The following is a 16,097-nucleotide window of genomic DNA, read 5'->3' as shown; positions in this document are numbered from 1 at the left end:
GCTCACACCCACAGCCGGCACCCGAGAACAGTCTGACTGCACGCCCTGCAATCTCCCCCGCGGTCACCAGTGACCCGGCTGCCGCCCAGACACGGACGGGGTCACCAGATGTCACAGTTCGGGACATGAAAAGAACCACACTCACCCGTCAGGCAGAAGCAGGGAAAAGAAGGCAGTTTATTATGATTTAGGGTTTATATAGTATTTGGGATTTGGTCAAGGATTGGTCAATGAGGAGAACACCTCTCTGACCCCAGTGGTCAATCCAGAAGTCCATCACCGAGAGGAATGAAAACAATCAAATTGTTTTGAGCTACTCCAAAGGAATATACGTAAACAATCATCAGGTTAAGGATTAGGGCGACAAAGGAGCATTCTAGAAATCCATGCCAGCTGAAAGTGGCCCTTGTATAGTGTCAGTCATATGTCTCCAGATCCGCTGTGTCAGCTCAGTGTCTTTAGATAAGAACACTTCACCATATCTGCCACACCTTCACCTCACTCTCAGCCTGTTTGACTTTGGGGTTGATGACTCAGATTTGGTTTTGCATAATTTAACACCAAAAGCTGCATGACACTTCCTCTTGGTTCAGCAGTGATAGCTTTGCCAAATTTGCTTTGCTTAAGTTTTTACTGCATCCCAGACAGAACATCCTGCTACAGATGTGTAAATAAAATGATGGTATGGATCATGGTGAAGCAGACGAGCAAATGGGTAGGAGCACTGCTGAGCTGGGATACCCTTCCGTTTTCAAAAAATGGGAAAATGATTAAATGTTATTTGCAATAAGGAGGCCTACTTCTGTCCTACAGGCATATGCCTTCTTTTTGTATCTGTATCTGCTGCCTTTTTTTAGATAGGAATCCTTTTTTTTTTTTTTTTTTTTTGGTAACAGAACCAAAACAAACCAAAACTCTAAAAGAGAAATGTAGCACTCTGCAAATGCCCTCTAAAATAAGTGTAAGTTAGAAAACAACAGGTCAATTCAGTTGTTTCCATTTCAGAAAGCAGTTACCACCATCATTACCACCACAGCTGTGTGATTTAACAATGCTACTGCTATTTCAATGGGTTATATTTTAGCTACCTTTTTTTCTCCTCTGAAACTGTACACCAGGAATGAACTATTTACTCCTAAATTCAGGTTATATTTTTTCTTTATGATTTGTGTTAGTATGATGAAAGAATAGAAGTATTGAGAAGAAGAATGTCTTGCCTTCATGGCTTTCTAAGTTGCATATAGATACACACCTGCATGGGAAAATTCTTTCTGGTTATATTTAGGAAATGCATTTTTAAGGAAAAGCTATAAAAATAAAATTTTACATTAATTGCTCAGAAAAAAATCAGATATAAAAATCAACTAAAGTGTAAATAGTATTGTAGGGTATATTTAGATCAATTTTTTTTGTGTAGAGAAGTGAAAGTAAATATAGAGAGACTGTAGGGTTTTAAAGATGTGAAAGCTACATTTATGATGTGAAAGCTATATTTGAACAACTGTCCTCTGAATAAAATTGTTTAGCAGTGAAAGGGACACATTATGAAGAAAAATTTATGTCTAAAAAAGACCTTGCCATAGTCTTTGTAAATACCAGTGTGCCTTAATTGTATATTTATTGCCTGGCAATGTGATGGGAGAGTTTAATTTGTTGCTTTGCCTTGATTTGGCATTTCTTTTGTCACTATTTTGGGATTTTCTTTAAGGATCTCCTTCTCACTCATTTTTTTAGATGCATGTGCTTTGTTGGGGTAAATTACAATGTCTGGCTTTTTTTCCTTAAATGAGTCATTTGTTTGACCTTATGTGTTTAGAGGTTTTTTTGTGGTGTGTTTTTTTCCTGGAAAGTATTTGTGGTGTAAACCACTGTTCTATAATATTCCAGAGACTAACCTGTGTTGGAACTCTGGATACAAAAGAATTAGAAATTTGTGCCTTTAATTTTCTGTAGTCTGTACTTGAGGGTAGAGTCAACCAGTCACAGGTGATAACACGTGCATTTTGAACAAAATTTCTACTTTTTTAGGCCCACCTGGTTTTCATCACACTATTCTGGATTGTAATACCCTTCCCAGTGGTACAGAGCACTGCCCAGGAGAATATAAACTCTGTTTCCTGTCATCAAAAGGCTTTCTGTGATTAGAGTGTAGGGTGAGGTGCATGTGGGATAGCAACTATTTTCTTACTTAAAAAGCTTGTGGTGATTTAATTACACATCAGTTTGCCCATTTAAGAATTTTCAACTAGTTCTCTAGTCCTGTCATATGTTTGTGGTAAGATATTGTTGGAGATTTCATTTAGGTTTAAGGCGACATGTCCTGTATGAAGACTGTGTTCTAATATGTCTGAGATAACAAATATCAATCTTGGCAAAAGCTAGGGAAGACCTAGCAGAAATTAAATACTTGGTTTTAAAATAACTGTGGCTGGGTGCTGTTTAGCTGTTAACTGGAGTTAAACTGTGACACAGCCCCACCAGAGACCCAGTGAGTGACTGACCTACATGACCGGATTCTGATCTATTTTGGACTGGAAATATAGAAGCTCTAGGAATGATTCTCACTCCTCTAACTGCCTAACTTCACTTTACTATGTTTGGAGAAGTGTAACTCATCTTGACAGCACTGGACTGGTGACATTCTTGGCTCTTGCTGTCCTTCTCCCTTGTATGGCATTGAACTAGAGCTACTGGAGAAGAATACCAGAGGGAAAACATGGCCAGCAGCATTTTCCATCCTGTACAGCCAAAGGAAGTATGGATTGACCTTTCCAAACGAAAAGGTTTGAAAAAGTTTAAGCATGTCCATTGTTTGTTTTGGGTTGATTTTTTTTTTCCTTTTTTTTTCTGTGTCCTCCGTAATGAAGTTACAACATTTTTTAATAGTGGTCATTCTAAGTTGAAAGAATTTTTGTGAATACTGAATTATTAATGGTTTACATAAATTCTACTTGGAACAGGAAATTATCTTTCCCTTATCTATTTTTACCACAACGTGGTTGTAAAAGACCTTCAGGCAAACATCACTGGAATATTTCTGCATAATTTAAGAGGAAGCTGAGGCAAAGCAAACTGCCAGGCTGTATGAAAGTCACCGCTGTAAGTTGCAGAAGGCAGATGCAGGGCTAAAATGGGGTGATTGAACCATCTGATCTGGGTTTCAAACCATGTTGTGCAAACCAAGAACCTGATGTGGCAATTCATGTTTTTACTTGACCGTAACACAAATTACTTTGCTATGCTTTCACTAAATTTGATCTAGCAGTGGCAGCAGCATTTGAAGTAAGAACTAGAGATCCCTTCAAAGCCCGGTGCATTAAGCCAAGAGGCTGTAAAGGCTGAAAATCCTGCATGGCCACTTCACAGAAACCAAGGACAAGGCAGAGGAGCAGAATGAGCAGTTCTGAGGTGCAAGTCTGCAGCTGGAATTGCTGATAGCCTTTGGCACAGCTGTAGACAGCTGTGAGCAAAGAGTCATTTGGGTCTCTTACTGCAGCTCAGCTCAAATGACTCTTTAGTTCAGAAGATGCCTGGTAGGTAGTGAGGAGGCTGCCTGGTGACATGTGAGCCCACCCTGAGAAGTTAGCAATCCCAAAAGTGAGTTTGGAGTCCTGCATAGCACAGGTCTGAAGGCAGACCTGGGGGTGAGCTTTTGATTAAGTCCTGATTATCTACATTTTTCTAAGATTTTAGCTTGCTTTATAAAATCAGAAAATTACTTTCATTAGGATTTGCTATTGGGTTAAATTCTGCTTACAGTACAGGAAGTTCCTCACTCAGGAGTCACTGACTTCCTGAACTACAAGTCTGTTGCATATAACTGAACCAATATTGCTGTGGAGGTCCGGTGTGTCTCGGACCCCTGTCCGCGCTGCCCGGCCAGCCCTGGCACCGGAGCCGCAGGGAAAGGTTCGGTTCTGTGTGCTACTTCCCCATCCTGTGGGCTCTTGCCTTCGGCAGAAGCGTGAGCAATGGGGAAGAATAAGGGAGGACTCTTGGGAGAAATTCAACTGGGGTTTATTATGGGGATGGAGGTGGGGGAAGGGGACAGCCTGGAACCAATCCAGTGGGTGAGGAGAGTGGCTCAGAACATAAATGACAGTCAATGGAACCAATCAATAAACAAGGGCGGAAGAAACGGGGACCCTGCCAATCACTCGACGCCCTCACTACAATCTTCTAGACATCATGGTGAGGCTGTAAAGTGATGGACAGGATCCATAATTTGACTGACATCTGACAATCACTCAGGGGAAACCAAGAAGGGTTTAACATGGGAGTATGGGACAAACCATTGTAAAACAAAGAACGGATGCATACAGAAACTGGTAAAACCCCAAAACACACCACAACACCAATCCATCTGCAAAATGCAAACCTGATTTATATCAGGTTTACTCTTTCTATTGATATGAGTGCTAGAGTGTGTTTTAAATAAACCAGTTCATTTTAAGTTTAGAAACTATTTTCAAAATATGCAAAAAAATAATCATAATTTTTCAATTGCAGTGCTGTAAGATTTTTATATATGTTGCTTTATATGAAGACATGGCTTTTATATGTGACATTATAGTACACTCAGAAGCATTGAACAATTGCTGGAAATTCATGATAAGGAATCATTTACTGATCTTGCCTTCATCTTGGAATAATTCTATTAACGTCCCAGATAAATTGTGTTATTACAGAGAAACAACTTTCTTGAGATTTGTGTCTTGTATTGCTGATGGTCTGCCACTGCAAAAATCCCAACTGCTCTGCTGGCTTTTGTGGATTGCTCCTTCACAAGATGTTTGCTTCCTCCCATGTTCCCTACATGTTGAGCAAGGCAAAAGGCATGTCTGGCTTTGATTTGAGCTTTTCTCATACTGATGGGGTATAACTGTCTTCTCTCTCATGCAAGGATTTCTTACTTGCCTTTGGAAATATTAAATTGTTCCTATCTGTTTCTTTCTGTGGGCACAAGTTTTGTATTTTTCAACTTCCTGGCTTCAGATTTTCTTGCATCTTGAAGAAACATAATTTGGCTGACCCTCCATCACATTTGATTGTAATCAGTCAACACCTTAAAATTATTAGTAAGCAGAACAGTGAAGATGATCATATGGGCTTGTGAATTTGATGTTGGGTTAAAAGCCAGGATTTAGTTCATTCCAGACAAAACAATCTTGACTAATATCTCTCAGGTGTCTTAAGGGAAATGCTTCTTTTTGAAAGAGGATATTTGGGAAGTTTCAGTTTGTAGCTCTAAAGCTTTGGGTAACATCTGTGACACAAGGAGGCTGGGATGCAGTCCTTCTCCTCTGTAGACCTGGGACCACTGATGAAGCCTTCATGCTTCCACTGCTCACTAATAAAACTTTGCTAATTGTGTTTTTACTTAATGAAAGGGTAGAGGACTTGGAAATAGGTCAGTGTTGTAAGAGTAAACAAATTAGGCACACTGAGATTCTTAGATGTGTTAGGATTATATATGTCTGGGACTAAGCAAACAGGTCTTGTTTTAGTAAAACAATGTGCTTAGCACTTTAGAAAAATCAGGCCCAGTGAGGAGTGTACTAGCTGTAGATTTAGCTTTTCAGCTTAAATGCTTTGATTCTGGCATGTTAACTCAATATCCTTCTCAAGCTACAGAAATATTTCTGCAGAAAAAGTATGATTTTCTTTTTCTGTACAGTGGGCATCAAGTAATTGAAAGAAACTGTTTTCACTGTTACACTTCCACACCCCCTACCTTGCACTTATGCATGCAAAGTATTTGTTAAATTCTTCTAATATGGACAGAGTAACTTTAATTAACATCTGAAAACCATCACATAATACCTGGAGTGGCAGTTGCTGGCTATGAGTCATGCATTTAGCGGAAAGAACTGTGCTTTCTAAGGAAAGGCCGAGGCGTAAGTATGTCCCAGTCCTAGATCACATGTATTTGTCCAGTGACTTGCTTCCCCTCCTGCTTATCTTTGGGCCATGCTGGCAGGTGGTCAGGAGCAGCCTGGCCGATGCAGCCAGGGCACCGTGGGCATTGCCTGAACCTCAGCAAGATTCAAGGTGTGTAACAGCACTTTAGTTAGTCCTAGTGTGTCTTGTCCAGGTACAGTGCCAGTGAAAAAAGAAAAATTCATGCACTCACAACACTTTGGGCACTGATTTCCTCATAAGCATAGTTTCCTGTCCACTCTTCAGCTTCACCAAATAGCATGTTTTCTGTCAAAACAGCACATGAACGAACATTCTCAGTGCAAACCCTATATTCCAAATAACAAGTTTTGCACTGGCAATCCTGACCCAATTTTAACTCTGGTTGCTATGGTGCTCTGCCGGCTGGGTGGCCAGCAGGGCAGGACGATGTGGGGATGGCACACAAGTCTTTTGTTGCTGCTTGGCCAGGGTCCAGCCAGCTTGTTCCCCCCTTGTCTCTCCACCCCACAGCAGCTGGCAGCAGCCTACATCTGCTGATCAGGAGCAGTGGTCAGGCTGCAGCCTCTGATGCCTCTCTGGGTCTGTGTCCTGGAGGAGGGACCTTCTCCCAGGCACCCAAAGCTGTTCCTCTGCAGACCAGAAGTCCCATCCTTTGGCTGCATGCCCTTGTATTGGATAAGCCTTCATCTTCCTGCTCCTGGGTTTTAAGCAGGCTCCCTCTCCTCATCCCTCACTAGTTGCTTTCCAGACATCCTGTGTCCTGCTTTACTCCCTCCAGAAAAGGAAGTCATCACAATACTTTTAAAGGATGAGATGTAAAATAGGTCATCTTCTTAGTAATGGATAGAAAGTGACTTCTGTGAACAGGATTTGAAACAAAACTCATTATTTTAAAGGCAGAGTTTAAAATTTCTAGTTGATGTTAAATATATCACAATTGCCTACATGCAGTAATATAAGCACAGGATTTGCAAATTTGAGTTTATGTTAATTTAGCTGGTAGATAGTCTGCAGGGTAATCAGCGCTTTGCATTTTTCATTCCATCTTAATGTTACACTTTGCCTTCCACAACATAATCCAAACCACAGACCAGCTGGCTGTGTTGATTAAAATCCTTTTTCTGCTTTTTATTAATCTTCATGGTTTTGCCCTAGAATTATGAAGTGGTCATGGTCTATCAGGAAAGAAATCTGCTGGGCCAGAATGCAGTGTTTACGAGCTGAGATTTCTGCCTAAAGCATATTGCTGATTCCTAAAATAAGTTGTGTCCTGACTATTTTGTTATGTCTGCAGAGCTTGACATAAATTTGGAACAAAGCTCTTTGTGTTAAATTACTTACAAATAATTCATTATGTATTTGGATGACACATTTCCTCACTGAATACCCAGATTAAGAGAATATCATCAGGGGATGAAGGTGACAGAGGACTTTTGTTGTCAATAGGCCTAATCATGCATTTTGGAGGCACAGAATCGTGCAAGCTCTTCCTGTGGGCCCTCATGACCTTACCTTGATGGTAGAGGGGGAATGATTGGGGTCAGGATAGTGCTGCAAGGGGGAACATCAGAGGTTCCTCAAGAGGCACAGCAGAGGGACAAGAATAATTCTCAAACTGGAGGTGATGGAGCAGCAGGAAGGATACTCTGATTTCCAAAATTAGCCCAAAAGCTGCTGGGACACAGTTTTGATCTTCCTTCCTCTGTAAAATTCCTTGCACAAAAACTGTTTGTTCAGACTTAGTGAGATAGACCCCAAACAAGTAATGTGCTCTGTGTGTTGTTGCTTTTTTGTAAATAACTATTTGATCATGCTGAATTGAATTTTTAACAAATTTGATGTGATGATTAGGCAATCACTTTAGCATGTATTTTTTCAATTATCTCTTGTTAACAAAATGAGGCAGTAGCTAAATATGATCTATATTTTCTGACTTCTCACAGTGTTAATTAGAGACTGAATATTCTTGCTGATGTATTTGGACATGTTTACATCTAGTGGTGGTTATAATGGTTGTGTCCTGTAGTTATGCCACCCATACATGGGCCAAGACCCTACACTTAGGGACGATACTCTGAAAATGTTGCACAGGGAGACAGATCTGCTGACAGGGCTTTGCTGTGCCCTGCCCTTCCCCGCTCCACGTTGCTGCCGGGGACTGTGTCAGTGCATACGTTTGGGGCAAAAAGAACACAATATGATGATGCTTATGAACAATGCCTACTAATACCTCAGGGGTTTGTTGCAGGGAGTTCAGTTTTGTGTTAGGCTTTACTCTTTTATTTCCATAGTTGCATTTAACTGCAAACACCCATTTTTACTACTCAGGGTAAATTTCCTTTTGGATTTTGTACCATTACTATCTGATTTAAGCTTTAGCAAAGGGATGTGGGATGTGGAGGTTGAAGAGTTAAGGCCCCAAATTTTTCTAGAAGGTTTTCTTTCACTCTGAGGAATGACAGGCTTCAGCTCAGCATGTCTCTTACCAGTGCAAGGATATCCATCCTACAGCAGAGCAGGACAGAGATGGGCCAGGATGACATAAAATACCTGCAGTATTAAACCCATGGTCTTTCATGATACCAAGAAGAATGAAGTTTCCTCTAGGCCAGATCTGCTGTGACTTGGACCATTGAGCACAAGCTTTGACTATCTGTGAATGGGGTTGTTCCCTGAATCATTGCAGGTGTTGTAAGCCTTATTGGGCATGCTTTCTGCAGACTCATGATTCTCAGTTTCTAGGCTGCTTGGGAGTCTGCTGCAACCTTAGGATTTTGCAATTTTAAACTTTAGGAAGCAAAAAAAAATCAATTCTTTTTTGCTGCACTTTTTTTGCAGCCAAGACCCTCCTCTTCCTTTGGAGGGTCTTGGCTGCAAAACAAGTGGCTTCCTGTCTTTCCAATTTACTTTTGTCAGTTTTTTAGGCTTTTATAATAGTTTTCTGATTTCTTCAGGCAAAGAAACTTGCAGTACCAACTTGCTGAGGTGACCTCATTGCTGGTAGGGTGCTGGTGAGCCCTCCTTGGATGGCTGCTGAAGACTCATGACACTACTTAAAAAAAGAAGCATGGAACAGGTTAATGGCCTTGTTTTTACCCTCATGACTGCACAGCTCTTACTTTCACTGGACTTTTGCCATCTCAGGCATTCTCTTTACTAAAGTGCAAATAACAGCTGGACTCTGGTTGCTGAAGTGACTGTAGTGGTATTCAGTTCCTTCTGTCCCCCTGTAGCCTCTTGTGTTCCCATGTAGCTTTCCCCTACAGCATCATGGCCAAAGCAGTACCAATTTTGCTCTTGTCAGTTGTTTTGTCATGTTCCTAGGTGATCTACTTGCTTTAAGGATCTGATTATTGCCTTATCTCTATAAGATAACTATATGGTAACTATAATCCCCAAATGAAAATTCTTACCTTTATATTCCAGAAATATTCAATGTGCTTGGGATCTCTCTGCTGACTTTTGTGTTCCTTCTTCCTTCTGGGCCATCGCTTTTGTCCCTATACTTTCTCATGTAAATCCCTCTTTCAGGTCACTGTTTCCTGCCAATACTAACCTAAGTCATCAAATGCTCAGCCATGCTACTAAATATATGTTTCATGAACTTTCATACCAAACTTTTAGTTTTGTTTCTTCAACATCTTCTGTATTTGTGATGATCTTAATGACTTCAGCCTGTGCTCCAGGCAGCACTGATGGGCCTCTGGGATCATATAGCAGAGCTCCAGGTGCTTTAACTGCACCTGCTCCTGGGCACAGAGCACAGGCCGGATGCTTCACAAGCAGAAAATACAAAAGAACCCCAAAAAAACCAAAAAAACACCCAACCCTCCCCCCCCCCCAAACCAAAACAATAACAAAAAAAAAAAAAAAAAAAAATAGAAGTGCTTATCAAAAAGAATGGAAACTCTGTGTTTCTGTGTTTTTGGTTCACTTTACTGTCCCTTAAGGATTTTTTTTTGCATTAAGTCATGTGGTTATATGTGTTTTTCAAGACAACAAAGAGTGACATGAAGGATCTCATTTAATCCATCTGTCTTGGCAAGGTTTAGTTTCCTTGCTTCTGTTCATACCCTGTGTTTACTTATTTAAACTGAATTAGGTATGATGGTTACACAAATCAAACAAAAACGGTCTGGGTATACAAGAAGCAACAATGTTCTGTTTCTGGAATAAGATATATATAGATTTTTTTTTTTTTAATGTAGAAATAATTTTAAAAATCTGAATCTGTCAAAGTCAAGCATATTAAAGCAGATGGCTGAAAGAAGACCCATATGCTGTACATAGTATACGATTTTCTCTCTCTTCCATGTCTGCCCTCTGAGAGATGAAAAACTACAAGGGCTGAAACTGAAAGCATCATTAAATGTTAATCTGCTGGGGCTTCCTTGATGCTAGCGAGGTCAAGCTCTGCCGCAGAACGCGGTGACAGATGGAGGGAGCATCCTGTGTGAAATGTCTCGGCGCTGCCAAACGCCGCGGAGACGCGCGGGTCTGTCACTGTGCGCACCGCGGAGCTCCGGGCTGGGCTGGGGGCGCTCCCAGGGACCCACCGGCCCCTCGGGCGGGAAAAGGGTGGCACAGCCTGTCGTGCGGGGAGGATGCCCTTTAGATTGGGGCGGTAATGAGCTTTCTGCCTCTGTGAGCATATTGTAACCTGCAGGCAGGAAAATGCGGTTTTTGAAAAGGGTTTGCCCTGGCGTAGTGCTGGGCTGGGGATCTCTAATTCCCTCTGAAGGGCGATGTCCCTGCTGAGCCTGGTTCCTGTGTTTTTCGTTGCCTTGTATTAGAAAGGCTCAAGTCTTGGAGACTTATCGTGTTTGCAAAATTAAGTTGAAAGCTCCTGACTGACAGCCTTAAGGGCTTTTCACATAAACACATAAAGCTATGCTGTGGCTTTGGCAGAAGTATAGGGTTTTACTCGGTCTCCAGATACACCTGCTTGTGACCAGGCTCCCTGAATTGCGGCGCTTTTGGCATCACTACTTTGTAACTCACTGGCTAATTTAGTCATGAAGCTGCTGACGGGAAAACAAACCAGCTGAGTTCCTCCCTAAATCTTTGGCTCAGCAAAAATGGGAACAATACCCAAATCAATGCCCAGCCCAGCTGCTTTTTGCCGAAGTCCTTGGCAGTGGAGGAGCTGAGGCTGCTCCCCGGGGCTGCCAGAGCAGACACCGTGCATTAGGACCTGTCTGCTCTCGTTCAGGAGGGAGATAACATGAGCACCAGTTCAATGTGACCTCTCCCAGTGGCACTGCACACAGTTGTCTGCAAGCCTCATCCTCTGTTACACTCTGCTGCAGTGTAAACCTGTGCTATAAGAGTGAGTGTTCAGCTACGTGGTGCTATCCAGGGAGAAGCGGGCAAGCCAACTAGAAGCCACCCCAAAAATATTAGCGAGGTCTCTACAAATATTGCTGATGAGCCCTGCAGCAGTGTAGCTAGAGAGCCCTCACAACTCGTAAAAACTCTCCTAACATTTCCATCAAGGGTTAGGGAAAGAAGAATAGCCCTCTTGACTCCTTAGGTGAGGTCTTTTGACATCTGCTGCAGGGTAATGGTGGTCCTTATCACAGTTTCCAGAAATATGAATTTCACTTTAGGGAATCTGGGCAGGACAGTTTATGCCAGCTCAAGTATTGAATGGAATCATGTATAATTTTCTGGGTGATCCAAGTTAAACATCAGCTCCCACACCACTAAGTGGTTCATTGGAGGTTTTCTCCTTGCTTGCATTGCCTGCATCTGAGCTCTGAGCCAGAGAGTGCATCAAGGTGACTTTTGTGGGGCACACTGGGAGCCACCTCAATGCTCCATGAGAAAAGCCATTCCCAATACTGACCATTAGCCTTGCCTGTGATGAACAGCAACTCTTCTCCCTTTTCTATATTGTTGGTGCTTTTTCCTTTGTTAATAAGGATTGCTGGGGTGTTATTTTGACCCATTCTTAGTTGTTTTTCTTAATGAGTTCCTCTAAGGAAACTTGTTTAAGCAAACAAAATTTGAAGTGTAAACTTTAGAAATATCTAAGACACATATGTATCTTTGGCAGGATTCAAGCACAGAAAAGAGGGAACAGATAAACTGACAGATGGAAAAGGATACAGCTGAAGGAACTGATCCATGAAGGGGCCTCTTTAACATGTGAGGCTGCTTTGTACTCACTACCTTTGCTTTCATTTGGATTATAATGTCAAAATAACTGAAATGACTGAAGTATAGACAGTCGTACTTGAAGGAAATGAAGCATTTACGACATATTAACCATTTCCCTACTTGAGGAGAAAGTACCTTAGGCACAAGCTAGATGGTGCTAGAGCATATGGCTGAATGATGTTCACCTAACAGCTGTGTGAAATTAAATTATGATGATCAAAACAGACTACTAGGGGAACCTCTGTAGTGTTAGAGGCTTTTTAACACCTGGTTTTGTCTGCTGCTTTTTGTTCTGACTGTATAAAAGTTGTTTCTACATCCCTGAGCCTCTCAAAATGCTCTGTCAAATATATCAACTTATGGAAATGGCTCTTTGATATTCTTATTTTGCACTACTCTTTGATATTCTTATTTTGAACTGATTAATACAGACAACACTGCTCTGTGATTTGAAGTAAGGTCGGTTTTGTCTCTCTTTCACTTCTCTATTTGCATTACATCAGGAGAGCAGTCAGACATTCCCCATTGCCAAAGGGCAGTGCTGCTCAGCATGGAGCTTGCGAGTATGCATTGTGGAGTAAATGTTCAAAAGCATTCGTGGGACCGAAGGCCATAATTTCCATTGAAAACCAGTGGGAGCTGTACTTAGGAGTTTCCTATGCTGCAGAGCTTCCCCCAGCATGCTTGTGTCTGTACTTCCCCTGTTCAAACTTAGGGAAAAAAACACCCATGGCTGTGATTTAAATGGTTAAGGGATTTTTAGAAGTTTTGACATGCTTAAAATGTGAATTAGTTTGACCTGAGGAATGAAAGAATGTCATTCTTTCAGCTCTAACTGCAGTCAAAAATTTGGAACCCTAAATGCAGTCAGAAGGAACTAAGACTAATAATGCCTCTGGGGCCTGTGCTGCTGCTGTGCATTTTGATAGCACTTCAGGGTGATTTACCCCATGCAACAGAGCCCAGAGTGCCATTGATTGGAAGCATGCATTTGCTTCAGAGAAGAAAGGAGAGGGAAATTGTACCATGCAAAGTTGGTTTTTTTTTTTTTTTTAGACTATTTTTACAGATTTGGAAATGTAAGATCTTTACACTTTTTAAAGCATGGCCTATGAAGACTTTAAGGTGCAAAAAACTTCATCCATGTAAGAAGTTGAGCAGAAAACCAAGAGACCATTCACTTTGGTAAAAATCCCACGTGCTCTAAGATTTCATACTTAGTGCCTTTGTTTGCACTTGTACAACTCTGTCAGCATGTGGTAAACACAGCAATGTCCCTACACTGAAATGTGATGTGATGGACAGAGCACTGTATGGTGAGTCAGGAGGCATTTCTCCAGGCTCTTCCCTTGACTCAGCATATGATATTCTGCAGGACTAAGGCTCTGCTATTCTTCACTTGCAAAATGTTATAAAAATGTTTTCCTAGCCACATGGAGTGCTGTGACATGTATGGGTCACTGAGTGTAGCAAAAGGAGTAAAACTGGAAAAGCTGAGTATGTTCAATGCATGCAAATACGCCTGGAGGTTAATAATTTAATTGGCAGAGTGCCCTATTTTTCTGGCTAATGGGCCTGTTTAGTGAGCTCCTGCAGTGCCTGACATACTGGCCCGCTGCTGTTCAGACACAGTTGTACATCTGGTGAACTGAACTGTGCTGCTCCATCTCTCAAACCCCTTTGGTGAGTATGTCAGAGCTGAGGTGATGCCTAAATTCCTAGCCAAAGAGCTATGCTTTTGTCTGAGGGTGGAGGTCATGCTGGAATTGGTCCTTTTTGCAGTGTGTGAGATGATGGGTGGGCACAGTGGGAAACTGCTGTGATATGTGGAAGAAACAGTGCTTGCAGAGCACTGGTGCTGCTCTGTGAGGTGTACACGTGGGAATATAGGTCAGTGAAACATCCAGAGGGGTTGCACAGCTGCGAAGGACATGTTTACACACACATGGTGCAGATGGCAGGCTTGAGCTAGACAAACTACTGCTGAGCAATTTAGTGTGTGCCTGGGGAAGGGGTGCAAACACTCACTGTCCGAGGCTGGTCCTCACAAATGGCTACAGTGCTTTGGTCCAGAGCAGCTCTCAGGCTGGCACGGCTATTTTGTCTCCAGAATGGGGTGTCATCTGTGGGGCATTAGGATTGCCCATTAGGATTCCCATGGCTCCCCTACAAGCCCTGGCAGGGCTATGTGCCTGGTTCTTGGAACTTCACTGGGCTTTGTCACAGAGAATGTGGGCAAGGTGAGGCTTGGGGGTTAGAGCAGGTATTGTCTGTGTTTTCCAGCTGTAACAACTGATCCAACAGACATGGGCTTGGACCCACAAGCCTTTTTTCATGCCTGAAGCAGTGGTAACTAGTTTTGCTCTTATGCAAACCAAAACAGCTTCACTTGCATCAGCTGGTGAAGTATTTATAGGTTTGTACTATGAGGCGTCCCAAGTTTCATGGTCCTTTCCTGCTTACATGTGTGTGCAGCTTCTTGTAAAATCTCTATCCTTTGCTGCTTGTGTTTATTTGATTGCCATGATTATCTGGGTAGCAATATTGGATGTATTGGATGGCTGAAGGGATTGAGAGCAGCCCTGTGGAGAAGGACTTTTGGGAGCTAGTGGATGAGAGGCGGGATATGTGCCAACAATGTGTACTTGAAGCCTTGAAAGCCAAATACATCCTGGCCTTCATCCAAAGCAGTGTGGCCAGCAGGGCGAGGGAGGGGATTCTGCCCTTCTGCTCTGGTGAGATCCCACCTGGAACACTGCATCCAGCTCTGGGGTCCTCAGCACAGAAAAGATATGCACTTGTTAGAGGAAGTCCAGGCTACAGCTATGAAAATGATCAGAGAGCTGGAACACTTCAGCTATGTGGAAAAGCTGAGAGACTTGGGGTTGTTCATCTGGGACAAAAGAAGGCTCCAAACTCCAGGGAGACCTTATGACAGCTCTGCAATACGTATAGAGGGCTTATAAGAACGATGGGGACAAACTGTTTGGTAAGACCTGTAGTGATAGGACGAGGTGTAATGGTTTTAAACTAAAGAGGGGAGCTTCAGATTAGATATAAGGAAGAGGGTCTTTATGTTAAGGGTAATGAAACAGTGCAACAGTGTCTCTGTTGCCCAAGTTTGGAAGGCACATGCAGCTCCACAGGGGGTCTCTCTGTCTCTTAAGACTGTTGAAAGTTTTTGGTTTGAATGCAATGTGATGCTATCCAAGCAGATGTTTGGCTGACAAACTTGCTTTACTCTGTTGTTCTGTCCTCTGCAAAAACATGGAAAACACAGTACTTTGCATCTTTCTGGAGGAGAACTTGAGGCTGTGGGGAAAAGAGTTTGCTGATTATGGAAGCCAGATGTCCCCAGCTGGCATTCAGTGTGTTTCCCTGTCCATCTTAGAGTGAAGCTGCAAAATTGGGTTCAGTGGCAGCCCTTCTGAGTTTGTTGCCTGTTCTGGTTTGTAAAATAAGCTCAATAAAGCCTGTTCCGTATATTTATTTTGTCAGAAAACCTATTTGTTTGTGATAACAAAAACTGAGCATGTTCATGGATATTTAATCCCTTCCAGGATAAGACAAAGATTTGCTCTACAAGGAATTTTAAGTCTAATGTTAGTTCTGCCTTAGCCTGGATTATGCAAGTGCTGACAAAAATTAATTTGGTGGTTTATTCCTGCTGTGAACAACTCAGGGTTTTCCTTTAGGGATTCTAAGATTGTTCTTACCTAGTAATTAAATCTTAATCATGTTTTTGCCACAAGCAGAGTATTTGGCTCACAAGGGGGGAGATCGCTCTGTATCTGTCTGTCTGTCCCTCCTCCCGGTCATGTTTGCCTTGTCAGTTTTCAATCTCTGACTCTGCAAACTGATACCTGGATCCGCTGTGCTTGAACAATCCCCGTTCTGCATCCTGCCAGGAGTCGTTTCTTTTTGTTCCCCTAGCATCCAGAGGAGGTTTCTCTTCCTGGGAATGACACGCTTTCTCTGCCAGGAGCCGCGGATGCACAGTGTGGCTGGCACAG

The sequence above is a fragment of the Zosterops lateralis genome (genome assembly GCF_965231275.1).
Source record: "Zosterops lateralis genome assembly, chromosome: 4".
In the NCBI taxonomy this organism is placed as follows: domain Eukaryota; kingdom Metazoa; phylum Chordata; class Aves; order Passeriformes; family Zosteropidae; genus Zosterops; species Zosterops lateralis.
Note: the sequence above shows the minus strand (reverse complement) of the source record.